Source organism: Protopterus annectens, chromosome 13.part0 (assembly GCF_019279795.1).
Source record: "Protopterus annectens isolate FY-2018-M chromosome 13.part0, PAN1.0, whole genome shotgun sequence".
Lineage (NCBI taxonomy): Eukaryota > Metazoa > Chordata > Ceratodontiformes > Protopteridae > Protopterus > Protopterus annectens.
The window spans coordinates 320,226,733-320,245,023 of NC_056747.1; the positions used below are offsets into that span (position 1 = coordinate 320,226,733).

At 39.2% G+C, this 18,291-nt stretch overlaps 1 protein-coding gene across 2 annotated transcripts in view; it reads left to right on the top strand.

Moving 5' to 3' along the window:
- SEMA6B (semaphorin 6B) overlaps positions 1-18,291 on the top strand; it is a 1,264,941-nt gene that overhangs the window by 340,324 nt on the left and 906,326 nt on the right. The window lies entirely within an intron of this gene.

Here is an 18,291-nt window from a genome sequence, read left to right on the forward strand (position 1 = left end):
CTGGAGTAGCATGCAGGAGGTAGATTTGAAGGTTTAAGTTTATGTCTTAGGAATTCTAGGAGGTTTGCATACATTTGTAACAGTTTTGTCTGTACAGCCTGTAGATATTGCACTGGTTTTGTCAGGTGTGAGATTGTGATTAGCTAACTGCGTGCAACTAGCTGTGCAAGGGCTGCATCTAGTCTCATTATCTACACCCTCCCAGTGTCCTCTGGGGTCACTAGGAGTTTGTTTTCATTGACAATGAGGTAGTTCTTATAACATCTTGGCATTCCATGGGCTCTAAGGCTGGGAATAGAAGGTGCTGAGCCTGTCACTCTATTGCCTTTCAGTGTGCTAAAAGTGTGCACAGAACTTGAAACTTGTTGTATTAGTGATGTGTTCACCACAAATCCCTTTTTACCACGCTACTCTGATTAGCACAGCTTCTTATTCAAATGCTGGCACTTGTAACGCCAAGTGCTGACACACTGAGAAAAGACCAAAAATGCTAAAAAGTTTATCTCAACAATTGCTCTTCTCCTTTAAACTTGTTTTTTTGCATGGTGGGAAAGACACCCACACCCCCCAGACTTGTATATACCAACTCCAGCATCACCATACCTTGAAGAAATGGGAATATTCTGAGAATTGCCCATCTTGGACTTTGTATATGCAAGTCTGTTTTTTCTTTTGGCCATTCATTCTCCATATTTCAGTACGGAGTGAAGCGAATCCTGACATTTCAAATCGTTACCGATCAGTACGGCTAAGGGGAACTTTGCAGAAACTTGTTCAAATCAGTGCAAGCTCTTTAGGCAGAGCAGAAGTAAGTAACTAAGTCAGAGGAGTTAGAAGAGGGTTATGATTTGAGTAGTACAGGAAAGAATGGATTTACTTGTCTGCACTACACACTTTGGAACTACAACTATTGTGCCACTATGTTTAGTAAATACCACACAACGAAACAAAACAGACAATGTTAAACATGTGAAATCTGAAGCTCAAGTGCTCTGATCTACCCCAGACCTACAGCAGTTATTCCAACTCTCACTTAAATCAATCACAACTAATAGAAGAGGGCCCTTTGACCTCTCCAAACAAGCTAACCCAAGTAGAAAACAAAATTCAGAACAGTAACAGCCAATGCAGAAAAGCACCTTAAATTGCTAGGTGCAGATACAGAAAAAATAATTTCCGAGATTTTTCACTCTTTCTATTTTATAGATTCAGTTGCTGAACAAACAGGTAGGGCACGTAGCGTAGATCTCTGCAGTCTTCAGTCATTTCTATCTTTAGCTCATCTCTGGCAGCTCCAGGTTCATGCCTCTGGTAAACACTTAACACCACCACATAGATGCATTTAGCTAACACAATCCTTCCCCCCGCATATGTTCCTCTTACTTTCTCATACTGTTATGTCACAGAAGACTCTGGTAACATATGTTACTACCAGATATTTATTTCTGACTAACCACTTCAAGAAGATGAAACAACCAATCCCATCTTCAGCTGGACAAAGGAAGCAATGGAAAGCATTTTTGCAGGAGGCCAAGGCAACTACCCTACTTACCTCATCCCCTATTTGCTGTTTTTTCAAGCTATAATAATGGAATTAAGTCATAACCTCTTTGTGGTTTCTCACTGTACCCGAACCAGGTCACTTTTCAAAGACAATAAGGAGTAACAATCCCCAGTGTCACTCATCCAGTCTCACTACTGTTAGGTTGCTTAACCTGTGTCACTGCTTGAAATAAATAAAACATTGTGGTTTTCAAAAAGGAGCCATTGTTTTCTTTATAACAACATTAAAATAATTATTGTGCATGCCTTATAATTTTGCACACAAAATTTCTTTCCAGTGACATAGGCTACCTCAGCAGTGCTGAAGTTTACCATTGTCTGTCCATTGCAATCCTTGTCTGTCAGTGTTAAACACAAGTTGTCATGCACGTACTACAGTTTATGACATATTCCCATTCTCTTTGCAATGAAATAGACACATTTCTAGTCCTTGCAGTGACATTGATTCCACCCTGAGTAGTCATACTGCACATGCCCCAGGCCAGAGATATAAAAAAATATAATTTAAGGAAGCTTTAAGTTTGCATTTCTGCATTATTTATTATTGTAGCCCTTCCTGAGCTCACTGAGGTCCAGACTCCCGCTTCTGAGCATCAACTCTTACACCATGCCCTCCAGCTGCACTCATCCACCACCCTGTGAATCCCTGTCACCCATTCTCACATTGGACTACCATCTTAAGGTCATACTGGACTTTCAGCACATCTTTGAATGTGAGCTGATGACTTGTAAGTTCAAGTTTCTGTATGCAAGTCTGTAAGATTACTGTTTTAGTATATTTCTGTAGGATATTCGGCAAACGGTCTCTCTCACACCTTGCTTTGCTTGACATGATGGATTGGTGCAGTTCCATAATGATCAGCATTATTTTAATTGCTGGAAGCACTCAGAAGCAGAAATGATAACAGCTAAATAAGCAGCAGTTAATTAATGCAATAAACATTTATGGAACTGGGATTCATGTTTTATATTAATTAACGATGCAGCTCCTATCACTGCTGCTTGTGAACGCTCCTATTAATTAAAGAATGCTAAGTTGCAGCTAATAAAGACGACCTCCCCAGTATTTAACTTTCTAGACCCAATTTTCATCATGCCATCTCCAAGACCCCATGTCTTAAACTATGCCAGTGTCATCACTCAGCCCTCTCCCAAAATGTAGTTTTAGTCGATGAATACAAAAGTGTAGTTCATGCTCAGTTTTTGTGATGACAGTACAGATGAAGCATAGTATTAAGGGAAGTATTCGAAAACGATGTTAATAAAGTCATGGTGCCCAATTCCAGTTACAGGTCTGAGAAAATAAACTTCAGATCAAGCAAAAAAAAAAAAAGAAAGCAGTGAATTTCAAAACTTGCTGTTGTTAAAATACTGTAATGTTTTTACACCTGGGACTTTGATTTTTATCTTCAAGATCACTGTATTTTGGGCCAGGAAGAGTATGCTAAGTTCAATTAACCACCAATTTAGCATGTTTTCCTCCACATTTACAGTTGTAGTTCTGTTATGTTAAGATTACAAATATAGATTACATAATTTCAACAGGCACAAAAAAAAAAGGATTGATGGTCACACAATTTTGGGTTTATATTTAATTTATCAAATGCCTGCACATAATGTTGTTTAAAATGTTCTGTGTTCAGGTTTTTAATGTGCTATCTATAAGCTACCGCCTTGTGTAGTTTGTCACTGTCATTTGCCACAGATGGAAATTCTGTGATGCTTCCACCATAAGCTTTCCTTTTTGAAATGGGGTCATATAATTTGAAATAAAATATAACATTGACATTTATAATTGCCATGCTGTTGTTTATTTACAATGTTCAAACACCAGCAGCCAAGTATACTTTCTTTAAGAAGAGACAAGCACATATTTTACACAACACCAAAAGTTCATGAACTAAGATAAATTATCTTACCGGAAGAAAATACTCATATGTCAGCTGTTATATTTCATGTCAGTTGTAAACTTTGTTTGGATTCTAAAACTCTAGCTCTAAACTTTGCAGACTGCTTTAGTACCAGTAACTAACTATTCCCCTTCCTTCCCAACGGATGACCCTGAATTTTCTGCCTGTAGGAAAACATCATGGGTCCTTCCCAGCCCATAGCTCTGATTTCAGGCAGTAATATCCCAACAGGTATAGATGAACTCCAGAAACAGTTCCCACATTTACAGAATCCATGAATTTGTGGTTTCTCTTTCTCGCTGTCTCTATGGCCCTCCACTCTGTGACATTTTCCTTTCTTTTTCCCTAATATGTTCACTCATTTTTAACCTTTCTCATTCACTAATAAACCTTCATCATTGTGGAAATTAGCTACAGTAATTTCTCTTAAAAAAGTATACTTCACTAGTACTACTGTTTGATTGCAGACCAGCTTCCATACTTCCCAAACACAAAAATACCTTGGATGAATTTGCATCATACCCACTAGACACTTGGTTTGACTTGCACAATCTCCTTACAGATATGTAGTGTATTTTTCTACAAATAGGATAGTACCCTTTCTACTCTATTTTGCTTTAAAATAGACCATATTCCACAAATATACCATGTTCTTTTTTTTTTTTTTTTGAAGTACTTGGTGTAGTTTGATGTGAATGCAGTCAAATAGTTCACTGACAGTCTTGGCAGCTGTTCATATCATGTTCTTGAAAACAAAACTTATCACCATCCCACATAGTTACTAAAGATGTACAACTTTTTTTTTACCATTATGTTTCCACTTCTGCATAAATTCACTCTGCACCCCAAAATAACAGCCATCTTAATGGGCTGCCTCATGTTGTTGATCTAGTTATATTTTCATTTAAACAGCCCGGCAGTTAACTCTGCTAACACATTCATACCTGCATCTGTTTAATTACTGCAGGCGTGCTGGATATTAACTTTAGTAAACCCAAGCCTGTGCTGTTTAAAATAACACTAGAATTAAATAGTGTTCCCATACATGGGCTGTTGTTTATTTGTCTTTTAAGCAACTTAAAATGGAAGTATTATTTAAACACCCAGTTATCTGGATGGGCCATGGTTTTCTGTTTCACTATATAAGAAAAAAATGCAGAAAACATATCAGCAATGTTATATGCTTAGAGTGCTGCTTTTAAAATAACAACTTATAAAAAAGACTTGATTTTGGGAAAGGAGCCATTGTTCCTGTCTGACAATATGCTGTATGACTGCTGACGATCAGAAGTACCAAGCAATCCAGGATGCAGATACTACAAAACAAGGTATGTTGCTTCATCAGCCAGTCTGTAAAGTAATGTAATCACTGATCAGCCAGTCCGTAAAGTAATATAATTACTGATCAGCCAGTCCGTAAAGTAATGTAATCACTGATCAGCCAGTCCGTAAAGTAATATAATTACTGATCAGCCAGTCCGTAAAGTAATGTAACCACTGCCTCATTTAAAAAAAAAGCTTTCTACTTCCCATTACACACTGGTTCTTTACCTTATAAGCTTCTCCATCTGTGTCAGTACCCATCTATCAGGGAAGAACTATTCCTGTGGGCCCACCACTAGACCCTAAGGCCAAACATATCTGACCTCTATTTTGCTTGTCATCCTTCCGAAGTCCTTTTACAAACACAGTTGTTTAAAGCCCTAAAATCTTGTAACTCATGATGTTAAAGCACTACCTACCTTAATATAATTTACTGCTACTCTAACAAACGTGCTAAGCCAAGCTTAGAACAGCCATTCAAGCAGTATCACCTAGAAAAAAGTCTGCCGTACCCTTTTACCTCCTGTCCGAGCTGAGGCACAGTATGATTTCTGTCACCACTTTAGTTTTTCATCCTATGCCTACAGGGAAGACCGCAGCCAGATGTTTTGGCTTTCATTGACGGTATACGTCAGTCTGCAGCTGTCCTATGCCTACAGGGAAGACCGCAGCCAGATGTTTTGGCTTTCATTGACGGTATACGTCAGTCTGCAGCTGCAGCCAGATGTATTGGCTTTCATTGACGGTATACGTCAGTCTGCAGCTGCAGCCAGATGTATTGGCTTTCATTGACGGTATACGTCAGTCTGCAGCTGCAGCCAGATGTATTGGCTTTCATTGACGGTATACGCCAGTCTGCAACTGCAGTTCTGTGTACATAGTTATTCTTCATAGCCGAGTCTAAATATTAAGTGCACCAGATTTTGTCAGAATGTGATTGCTTAGGCATGTGGCTCATACGCTGGTTATGCTAAGGACTGTTTTAATTGCAGCATTATCTCACCTCATTATCTTAACTTAAAATGTAGAACAATAACTTTTAGATATTAATGTCTTGTTTTTCAGCTTAGTAATAGTTTGGTTTAGAACCCAAAATAATCAGTGATGACCACAGTATTATACAGTCTAACATACGGTTTGCTTACTACTGTATCATTTAGACTACAAAATATCAAAACACCTCACCATTGAGAAGTCTGCCTGATGGACCTCCAGTTTCCATAACTTAATCTCTGTTTGATGCTGATTTTAAAATCTGATATTAATGTGTTTCAATATTACTCGTTAGTATTAGCTCTCAGACAGAGCACAGCTGTCTTTCTCAAAACACCCAGCAATAAAATATTGTAATATGTATTAAAAAACATATTATTTTTGTTTCTAGATCTTGTTCACCTACTAATTCTGTTTTGCTTTATTGTAACTAGATAATCTAAGCTGAAGACTACATACTGTGGATTTTGCAACTTTGAAAATGTAATCACAATTAGAGAGAAACAGGTAAATCCAAAATTGCTGTATCTGAGAATTCCCTTTAGCTGACATATGCAGATCTCACAGTTAGTATACATAAATAGTGGAGGTACAGTATGTGTGCATTGGGGGAGGAGGTAGCCCCGCAAAAGTGTGTAATAGTGCATTTCAGAGTTAGCTATTTTTAAGTGCTAATTGCTCTTAAATCTCCAAAGCTGCATGGCTTACATTATGATGTTACAGACTTTCTGTTGCTTACAGAGCTCCTATAGTTCATAGATTGATAAGGCAATTATTAGGGTAACAGCCCTAGGAGGCCCTTTTAAGCCTAGCCATGTCTTCCCAATTGTAAATGCCAACATAAATTATACAGGGGCATGTCATTTTCTTGTTTAGGTGGCAGAGCATTTAGAAACTGCCTCTTTCCAATGGGGGCAAACTGCCAATCCAGGGTAAATTTCCGATTCTGCATTCATTTGGGCCAAGTTGCGTTTGAATAGGGTGAAGGATGAAGTCTGTTTCTGTCCCCCACACCTACCTGTTGAATACAAACAAGTAAGTAAACACAGGGAAAATGATAACCACTGGGTTTTCAATCTGTGTTGGCCAATGTAGCCTTATAAACGAGGAAACCCCAATGTACTGATCTGAATTTTGCAATAATGTTTTTTATATTTATGTTGTATTATGAAAATGACACTTGTCATTTCTTATATTTAGGACTGAGCAAATTTCTTGACATGGATGCTTACACCAATCTCTCTCTGCAAAAACATATTCTGTACATCATCTCAGTGTTTTACAGCTGCTACTTATTTATGTGAGTCAGCATCATAAAAATGTGAAAAATACGCATTTGAGTGAAGGTGCTGAAATAACGATGTTCTACTTAAGGAGATAAAACTAGTCAGCTAACTTTATCAATTTATAACATTTCTCAAACCGTATGATGTGCTAATTTCTTTTATTTGTGCTGCTCTCAACTAACCCATAAAGGAAAGACACTTAGCTGTAATATTTTTATTTAAATCTAAAACAAAGACATGATCAAAGTACAGTATTTCATATCCATTTGCTTATCATATGTTCTTAAATACTTACTAGGTTATTGATCCACGAGGATCTTTGGAAGTCTAGCCATACAGTCCCTTGAAGTTTTTAGCTCTTATTTTTAAGTACAAATAACATGGAGACATGGATAACATTTACACAATGTTGTTCATGTTTCACTGTTGCAGTCATTACATTTGGGTTATCTTGCTGGCAGGTTGCCCTCAGTCGGCCTGAATTCCAAAGTCTTGGGTCCTACGTCAGTTGCTGTCACCTCTTCCCTGACGTCAGGTCGTCAGTGGTATAAAAGATGCAGCCGACACCATTTTATTTAGTCTTTCTTGCCGCGTGGTGCCCGAAGCAGAAGCAGTTTGCAAGTGCCGGTTGGCCGACTCCTGTGATTTTCGTGTTCGAGTTTCAGATCCGAAGTCTTCATTAAAAGCTAAGTACCCCGTTGGGGAAACATTTTTCTTGCTCCAGACCGATGTCAGAAAAAGTTAATAATTGTATTTCTTGTGGGAAGCAAATACCTCATAAGGACTTTCATTCTTATTGTATTCCTTGCCTAGGCCCTGACCACGACGTTGCTAGTTGTCGGTTTTGTGTTAGATTTAACCAACGCACTATTAAGCATCGGTACGATTTTGCATTAAGCTATTTTGGGAGAAGATTTAATTATACAACGTCGTCGGATAGCCATCCGACTACCAGAGTTCACAAAAAACGAAAAGAAAAAGACAGGCAACCGAGGTCCAAAACCGACGAGGAAGCTTCTCCGAAGCAAGTCGCCGGTTCGCCGGTCCTCAGTGAGGTGCTTTTGCAGCCCCTGACACCTGCTACTTTAGAGTCGCGGGCCGCTACCGACTCCCACATGGAGTCAGCCAGGCCGCTGGAAACCCAAGATATTGGTGCTTTGGAGCTAATTCCCTCAGATGGGTCCGGAGCCGCTCAGCAGGCATCGGCTTCTGAGGGTGTATTCAGACCCAAACAATTATATATTAAACCGACTTCAAAGATAAAGGCTAAAACACCTTTAAAGGCAAAGACACAAGTTCACCAGTCACAAGGACAGGCCTCCATGCCCAAAAAACAGATGCTCAAAATGGCCGAAGACTTAATTACCTTGATCAGGGGTTCCCATCCCCCTCCTGATAAGAGGCCTAGGCAGGAGACAGACTATGAATCTTCTGATCAGGTTTCCATTTCTTCTGATTCCTCTTCTGACCAGGAATATTCTCTTCCCCCCTATGAGGATTCTGATGCTGAAGAGATAATTCCTTCAGCTTCTCCTCCTGAGGACTACTCTTTTGGGGAAACCTTGCATACCATGAGGGAGCACTTCCACTGGGAGAGACAAGATTTTTCAGAATCTAAGAAAAGGCTCAGAGACTTCCTTTTACTACCTCAACACAGGCCTCTAGCTATTCCACCTGTGTTAGACATTGTAGATGATGTGTTCTCGGAGTCTAGTCTGACCCCTGACTCTTTACCTCCAGCTCCTGTTAAGCCGGACAGATACTACAGGGTCCCTGACTCTCATAAATTCCTTTTCAAAACCCTACTGCTGACCCAGAAACTATTTCACAGGGTCCGAAAGGGGTCAAGGCTTCCACTGCAAAAAACCCTACCCACTCTGACAGAGATTCTAGGGCACTGGATAGATGGGGAAAAAAGATTTACACATTTGCTACTTTGGCTATAAAGGCTTTAAATTGCCAGTTTCATATGCTCAAATATCAGCAATATATCATGACACTGCTTAAACAGAAAATGATGGCAAATTCTGAATGTGCAGAAAACAAAGAAATGTAGGATTTATTGCATGCAGCTGAACAAGTTGGAAAGCATACTTTGCAATGTGGGTTCATTTCTCTGGAGGCCTCCTGCAGGGCCGCTGTTACGGGTTCTGTCATTAGGAGGCACGCTTGGTTAAAGGAACAAAATTTGCCTGACCATGTTAAAGCAAAATTATTAGATGCTCCTTTACATGATACCTTCTTTGGTGTTAAGGCAGAAGAGGTGTTAAAGAAAATGGAGGACAAAGCTAAATCTATGCAAACGGTCAAGGATTTCTTACAGGTACAGCCACCTAGATTTAGCAGACACTGGCCTACAAAGAATTGGTCCTTTCCAGTCTCAGACAGACCTCAAAGGGGCAGATCCAGATGCCCTAGAGGCAGATCACAGCCGCAAGGTTCCTACAGGTCTAAGCAGTGGAGTGCCTCTACCGCCAAAGGTGGAGAAGACAAATCCCAACCATACAGGAAACAGTCCCAATGACTTCCCCCTGCCTGCACCAAGCACTTATCTTCTGGCAGCACCCTTAGGGGGGAAAACTAGCACTTTTTTCTCAAAATTGGCACATTGTAACCCAGGACAAATGGGTTCTAGACATAGTGTCACAAGGCTACAAGTTTCATTTCCGTACCCTGCCAAGAGCAAACGGTTGGCCATACCTGCCAAAAAATCAATGGGCAGAGGCTCAAAAACAAGTCGCTGCTCTCATGGACATGAGGGCAATTCAACAAGTGCCACAGCAAGAGCAGGGACAAGGATTTTACTCAAGACTGTTCTTGGTACCCAGAAAGGACCAAGCATGGAGACCAGTACTGGACCTATCTATTCTAAACACTTTCCTGGATATACCAAAATTCAAGATGTTGACCTTACAGCAACTTCTGCCCATGCTGGGCAGCAAGGCTTGGCTCGTGACTTTAGACCTAAAAGAGGCATACCTGCATGTCCCAATCAGACAATCATGCAGAAGATACCTCAGATTCAAGGATGGCTCAAAGCATTACCAATTCTCTGCACTGCCCTTTGGCTTATCTACTGTGCCCAGGGTCTTCACAAAGTGCCTGGCACCAGTAATTGCTTACTGCAGACAAAGAGGAATACAAATATATCCTTACTTGGATGACTGCCTCATACAAGCAGAGAACAAGGACATTCTATTACAGCATCTGACTTTTGTGATAAGACTTTTAACATGCCTAGGGTACACAATCAACAAAAAGAAATCAAAGCTGGTACCCTCTCAAGAGATAATATTCCTGGGTGCAAGCTTAAATACAACTGCCCAGATGACTTATCTCACTCCAGACAAACAAAGGCAACTGACTACCTAAAATGGCAACAAAGGCCCAGTTATCTGCAAGAAAAATTCCGCAGGATTTGGGCTTCATGGCATCCTGCATCTTACTAATTCCATATGCAAGACTGCATATGAGGAAAATTCAGTGGTACCTAAAAAGTGTCTGGACACAACATTGCCACAGTCTGGAAACAATGATTACTCTTAATACCCTGCCTGCAACAGGAATTTCGATGGTGGGCAAAGGCTTGTCACCAAAACAAGGGACAGCCATTCTCACTACCCCCAGCCAGGCAGAGCTTAACAGTGAATGCATCAGATTATGCCTTTGGGGCACACATGGCAGGAAGAGGCATTCAGGGCACCTGGTCCATAAACCAAAAGCATCTACATATCAATCAAAAAGAGACGCTAGCTGTTCAAAATGCCCTGACAGCCTTCAAGGACCTACTTCATCCGGGACAACTACTGATAAAGACAGACAACACCACGGTCATGTGGTACATAAACAATCGGGGGGGCTCATTTTTACCCCCTATGCAGACTAGCCATGGCTTTATGGGACACAACATCAATTTACCAAGTTCATCTGCAAGCACCGTTCCTGCCAGGAAAGGAAAATACTCTGGCAGACGAACTAAGGAGAAACCTCTTGGATCCCCACAAGTGGCACCTGGATCCACAAGACTTCAACATGATAACAATGGAATGGGGACGCCCGGACATAGATCTATTTGCCTCCCATCAAAACAATCAACTAAAAAGATTCTGCACAAGGACTTATCACAGACAAGCTTGGAAAGTGGACGCCTTATCTTTCAACTGGACAAACCTATCAGTGTACACCTTTCCTCCACTGCCTCTCCTCCCCAAGGTACTCCTAAAGGTCAGGCAGGAGAATCCAAAAATGATTCGGATTGCCCCAGACTGGCCACGCCAGTACTGGTATCCGATCTTAAGGAACTTGTCCCAATGCCCAGCCTGGAGCTTACCTCAAATGCCTCATCTACTGTCCCAACAAAACAATCAGATTCTGCACAGCCAGCTCAGGACGCTAAACCTGGCAGCATGGCAGATAATGTAGCCATACAAACCACACCTCTCAGTAAAGCTGTGATGGATGTCATTTTAGAAGCCAGAAGGCCTAGTACTAGAAAATCCTATGCTGGGAAATGGAAAATATTTTGCGCTTGGAACCAAGCTTAAGGAACTGATACAGCTGTCCCAAATATTCCTCAGATTTTGCAATATTTAACTGAGATGCTGGACAAAGGCCTAACTTTTTCATCAGTTAAAATCCATGCCTCTGCCATTTCGGCTCATTACAATACAGAGCCACCACTCTTTTCTCATCCATTATTAAGGCAGTACCTCAGAGCAGCCAAAAACTTAAGGCCTCCAAGGAGAATGCCAACACCTGCATGGGACCTCAATTATGTCTTGGAAAACCTTACCTTACCTCCTTTTGAGCCAGCTGCTACTGTGGACATAAAGTTCTTATCTTATAAAACAGCTCTGTTCCTAGCAATAACTTCTGCAAGACGAGTTTCAGAGCTACAGGCTCTCATGGCTGTGGAACCCTTTATCATTTTTTATCCAGACAGGGTCTTTCTGAGAACAAACCCTACATTTATACCTAAGGTGGTATCCACTGTAGCCCTTAACCAAACAATTCATTTGCCAACTTTTTATCCAAATCCACAGAACAAAGGGGAGAAAATTCTGCATTCTTTGGACGTACACAGACAACTTAGATTCTACTTGGACAAAACTAAAGTTTTCAGAAAGACAGAGCAATTACTAATGGCATATGCCACAGCATCACAAGGAAAGGCTATCTCCAAGCAGACTATTTCAAAGTGGATAGGTCACTGCATTTGTTTCTCTACTCACAACATGGCAAACCATTGCCTAAGGGCATTAGGTCACATTCAACCAGAGCTGCGGCCACCTCTGCAGCCTTTCTCAGAGGAGTACCAACCAAAGACATTTTGGAGGCTGCTACTTGGGGTTCAGTGCATACCTTTACAAAACATTACAATCTACCTCTTTATTCTAAATCCAGGGCAGCTTTGCCACTGCAGTTCTGCAGGGCCTCATAGCCGCTCCTAATGCTGTTTAGCTCCAGCCCCCCAACCATAGCTTTGGGACTCAACCCAAATGTAATGACTGCAACAGTGAAACACAAAGAACATAGTACAGTTGTGTACACTTACCATAAATGTAGATGTTCAAGTGTATTCACTGTTGCAGTCCAGGTTACCCACCCACCATCCCCCTTATTTTTGCTGGAACTTATCTTTACTTCTCTAATCTATACAACCTAGATGGTGTATTTGCTTATAGAGGAAGGTAAAACTTATTTTGGTTCATGTATGTTTTATTTACCTAATTTTAGCCTACCCTTTTGGGGGCACCTGACATCTGGGGCAGGAAAAACTAAATAAAATGGCATTGGCTGCATCTTTTATTCCCCTGATGACCTGATGTCAGGAAAGAGGCGACAGCAACCGACGCAGGTCCCAAGACTTTGGAATTCAGGCTGACTGAGAGCAACCTGCCAGCAGGATAACCCAAATGTAATCACTGCAACAGTGAATACACTCGAACATCTACATATATGGTAAGTGTATACAACTGTACTTTGCCTCTATCTATGAGGGATAAAGGTGTTAAACCAGGGATGAATTTAGGGTTATTCATCCATTCATCCAGATTACATTTGAATAGTATAAGAGAAGTACTTTACTTTATGTGTAGAGGAAGGTGATTCCAAATAAATGTTTTTCTCTTTGATAAAGCTATCCCTCTAGGCCTCCCAACATATTCTGTTTATGATACAAAAGAGATTTAGATCTTTTGAGCGGGTGTTTATGCCCCCATTGGACTTGTAAATATGCAGTGGGTCTTTTGAGGCTCTGAATGCAAGGCAAAAATTGCCCAACAGTAACCAGTATGACACTGAGAATAAGGACAAGGCCTTGAGGTTGTCTGCATAGCTTTTATGATTTAGGCCCTTGATTTTTTTTTCAAAAGAAATGTTTTCTGATAGGCAAATTCATTGTCTGATTTGCACAGAAACATTTTGAACATTCACAAATTATGGTGATGAACAAAATGTGAGCTGTTTATATGAAAGTATTTGAAAAATAACCATCTGAGGATGCATTTAATTTTAACAGTCCTATTTCCACTACTAAAATCAATCCTCTGTAGAGGCTGCCCTTCTTTTCCCCTGATACTTGTCACATGCTTTGATTTCATAATGTGGACAGGCACCCTGATTTCCATTCCAAGTAACAAAACATTTGTAATTCAGTGGAGAATTGTTGTTTATTTCCACTTATTCAAAGCCTTATGCTTGTTTCTTTGTTAACCATAACTGCTACCGGTGCAGTCTACCACCAGTGCATGTCCACAGTTATCAGCTACAGCCCACCTTCATTATTGGTCCATGTCCATCTGCTGTAGTGCAGCACCAGAGCAGGTCTACATTCATCACTGATTAAGTAAAGTGATAAAAATAATGTAGATTAGGTGACACAGTGAAGTATTATATTGTCAGCCTTTAGCTGTAATGTGTGTGTGTGTGTGTGTGTGTGTTTACTTCATGCATCACTTATGTTATACATGGATCTCATTACATAGCTGTATGAGTTATTTAAGATACTAGTTGTGATGATATAAGGTATTGCTAGCTATGCCAGGAGAAGTGTGGCAGTGGATGCGTAACATATGCCAGTATAGCTAGCTGGAGTTTTGTAAAGTATTTTGTGCCATTTGTATATCAAACTGATTTGTACAGGTGCTTGTGTTGAAAACGTTTTTGTAAAGCTGCTTGTGTTAAAAAATGTACCAACACTGGGTCCTGCTGGACAGAAAAAAAGTATATCTGTATGTCAGATTGTATGGTAACTATTGAAATTAATACATTGTAAAATAGGATACTGGAAGAGAAGAGGGTAATTTCAGTCCAGAAAAGTTTGAAAAATAGATTTGTTATTAATTTACTTGGTATAAGCCATAAAGATTGTATCTCACAGGTCTTAATGCAGCCAGAGACAAAAAATCTGTACTAGGAACCCCTCTGTATTGTCCTTGGGGGTGAACTAATTGCTACTGTGGAAGGGTGGAAGTTTAAAATTGTTTTATGACTTCCAGAAGCTGCAACAGATCTTAGCAAAGCTCTATGTATGTGTATTATTGACACATGTGTGCTATGAAAGGCAGTAGTATGGGAATCAGAGTCAGATGACAAGATGTATGTGATGTCATTCTGTATTCCAGGACTAAAGTGATGTTTTAATACCAGATGAGACAGAAGTCTCAGAGCAGTCTGTTTTTTGGAACCTGACATAGAAGGATCTCTTAACCACTTCATCTTGCCTTACTTTATTAAGTAGCCAAGGAATAGTAATAGTAAGTCAGGAAAATATAGTGAGATTAGTTAAGTATTGTTTTTCTCTATATGTGTGAATCTTCACCTGTATTATTTTTTATTATTTCCTGTGAGTGAAACTTTGGTGTTTATTGTAAATAGATATTTAGTATTGTCATGTTCTTTTATTATTTATTATTAAATATATTTAAATGTTTCATTGTAGCTGGTCTTTTAGAGAATATTTTAACCTTTGAGAGTACTTATATTTATTTGGTGGCACTGTGGCCACTCCTGAAAGCCTTATTGCATTGGTCAAACACTACCATTTGTATTAGTATTAATTTCAATCAGTATAATTGGGTACCCTTGTAAGAGCCTTAGAGCAGATGGCTTTTGAGTGTCTGGTGGCAGTAACTACCTTATAGTCTGGCAGAACTAGTAAGCCTGTACCAGCCTTTCCAGGTGTGTGTGTGTGTGTGTGTGTGTGTGTGTGTGTGTGTGTGTCAGCTACTTGCAGCAGGGACACAAAGCACTGGCTTCACAGAGAGATTGGTGGAGGAGTTGGCTTGGACAATCTGCTGAGGACTCAACTCTACAACTATGCCAGTGGGGAGTCTTACTGGGGCCTGCAGAGTGAGAGAGAGGGAAACCCAGCCCCTGGACTGAGTGCATTTCCTGTGTGCTCTTAAGGGAAATTATGTTTAATGAGAGCTCCATCTGGAAATACTGTGTATATCTATTTTTGTTCAAAGTGAATGTCCCTAACCAGTGTCAGTGATGAGGATTTAGGCTTCTTTGTTACTAGCCTAGAAGTGGGGCGTCACACTAATAATTATTTTTTTCTTATTCATTTAGTGATTGTTTTGGATTAGTTTATTCCTTTGTAGTTGCACTGGTTAGAAAAGGAGGATTTTTTTGCCTTTTCTTCAGTATATACAAATATATTACTACAAGTCGTGCACATGAGTCATCAAGACACAGTTAATCTAAAAACAATGGTTGTACTTAACCTTTCTTTAAAATGTTGTCTCCTCAAATCACTAAACTAGTCAATAAAGGAAAACACTTTCCTTTTCTGATTGATGACACAAACAAAAAACTAGTACTGATTTGCTGAAGTACTCTGTCTGTATAGTGGTATGGTTTGGGAAGGGGTGTTTAGTATCCTAATGTGTAGAGCTGAGGTTGTGGTCTGGGCTAGGGATAGCATTGGCCCACATAAATAAAGTTGGGCATTATATCTATGTCATGTATATATATAATGTATATATTTGTATGAGTTCACTTCGCTGTCAGATCTGTTGAATTGTCATTTCATTGACAGAGTGAAATGCTTGTGAAATTTGTCAAAATCACTCTTTTGACTGTCAAAAGGAGGAAGATTGAGTACATCTGAGTAAGGTAAGATAAGCTCAGGTGTGGATTTAGGATTTTAATAGTGTAACTTTGGGATATACAGAAAGTTTTGGCATTAAATGTGGACTTATAAGTTTACAAATCAGTAGTAATTTTGGCCTAGACTTTTAAAATTCTTATCTTAGGAGTATAAAATTATCTTTCTTCCACAGATGAGAGACAGTTCCATTATACTTAACACCCTACACAAAAGCAGCAGTGACTTTATTAAGGCTACAGTTAATTTTATTTCAGTATAACAATTGCTTCTTAATGGAATTGCATTCAAAATGTTAAACTTTTTACGTTTCTTCTATGTTTTATTATCTGTAAACTTCAGTTGAAAATGCTTCCATATTATTAAACAGTATGTTTAGTTTACAGATAGCTAGTATGTACCTAAAGGGGTTAGTCACATGTTTCTAAGTAACTGTTTGCTATCTTTTTCATGACTTTTGTATTATTGTTTTCTTTTTATTTATGTCTGTAATGTTGGCCATGGAATGTTTGCTGTAAAACTCAGTTATCTCAGCTTATCAAAGTTTTGCTGGTAAGAAAGCTGTTGTTACACAGTTTCAAGTACATTGTAATAAAGACTAGAACATCAGCCTGAGGCTTTTAAATGTCAAGTTAAGAAAGGATAACTTTCCACGATGTAAAAGTCCAGTTGTAAGAAAGCTTTTCCACTGTCAGCAATGAAACTCTGTTATCAGAACTGTCAACACTAAAAAAGTTTTCTAAATAGTTTATATCTATTCAAAGAATATAATATTCTCATACTCAGCAGATACTCACCTTTCTTATTGGTGTTAAATTTATTATTTGCATTTTTTAATTTAGGGCTCATTTCAAGTGTTTTATTTTTTCTCTGAGAAAAAAAACAAAAAAAAATGTTTTTGATGGAGGTTTATTCCAAACCTGCACATTAATTTATTTGTGATTCATTTTTGGTCTTTAGGGGATTTGTTATTTATTACCTGTACATGGAATAGATTTGAGGCACTGATGCAAACCTGATAAAGCAAGCAATCTGACTTGTAAATTCTAAACTCACGCACATGCACCAACACACACAAACACTATGTATGTGTGTGTGTAGGCACACACACACACACACACACACATACACACATATATGTATATACACACACGTGTGTATAGACTCCAGTAAATTTGTATACATTCCTTTAGGTGTTGTACAGAATGGAAGCTTCAGGAAGTTTTCTTCTGTTAAACAGGTTTGGGCTTGATTCTTTCTCTGCGTTAACTTGCCTCACAGCTGAACTCTTCTTCCTAATCATTTTTTAATAATGGGAAGAAAAATAATTGAATTCAATTCACTAGGGCCTTGCAGAGTGAGAGACAGAAATACTGCAATATTAAGAATTACATTTTATTCATAAGAGCAGGTAGAATACAAGAAAAAAAATTTGCACAACAATATGGACAAAATGATTTAAGTCTCTCCATGCACCTCTTAGCCCACCAGTCCAAAGCTATCTCTGATGCCAGTGGTAAATTATTAGTATTCAGATTGTTGTAACTTGCATATCCTCATTTTCTGACCTCACAATCCATTTAGGCTGCCCACAGAAAAAAAAACAGAAAGGTAAAAAAGTGAGTATCAAGGTACAAGGAAATTTTCATCTTCATGTTAACACCATATACTCCATTTTTCCATGCTTACTCTCATTTGGTGTGCCTTAATTTAATGTTATAATTTTTATTTTCCTAACGTCTGTGCTACATTAAGTTCTTAATTGCTACCTGCTGTTTCTTGACAACATAGAATGGTTATATCTCCCATTACTGGTAGACACCTGTAGAGTTACACCTTTTCCCTAAGTTAGATGAAAGAAAACAATTTTGTTGTAAAATAACAGGACATTTGTAATTTTTCATGTTTTTACAGAACACAGCTGTCCAGATATGGACTGTAGACCATTCTGTGAAAAGAAAGGAAAATCATGTCTTGAAGCCCTCTGCCCTTCTTGTATGTATGTCTCCTCTATATCTGTGTGTGTGTGCGTGTGTGTGTGTGTGTGTGTGTGTGTGTGTGTGTGTGTGTGTGTGTGTGTGTGTGTGTGTATACATATGTCAAA